The sequence below is a fragment of the Arachis duranensis genome, chromosome 6 (assembly GCF_000817695.3).
Source record: "Arachis duranensis cultivar V14167 chromosome 6, aradu.V14167.gnm2.J7QH, whole genome shotgun sequence".
Lineage (NCBI taxonomy): Eukaryota > Viridiplantae > Streptophyta > Magnoliopsida > Fabales > Fabaceae > Arachis > Arachis duranensis.
In genome coordinates, this window is record NC_029777.3 from 55,371,604 (window position 1) to 55,371,921 (window position 318).

Sequence of the window (318 nt, forward strand, 5' to 3'; positions counted from 1 at the left end):
CCAATGTGGGCGTTTAACGCCCAGCCAGGTGCCCTGGCTGGCGTTAAACGCCAGAATTCCCTTTGTCACTGGGTGTTTTGCTAAACGCCCAGGATGCTGCACACCTGGCGTTAAACACCCAGAATGGTGCCCATTCTGGCGTTTAACGCCCAAAATGGCACTCTTACTGGCGTTAAACGCCCAGAATGGTGCCCATTCTGGCGTTTAACGCCCAAAATGCCCCTTACTGGCATTTTCTTGCCAGTAAGCTCTTTTTCTCTGCTTTTTGCACTGAATCCTTCTGTAACTCTGTGAATTCCTTCAATTTTGATAATTGCC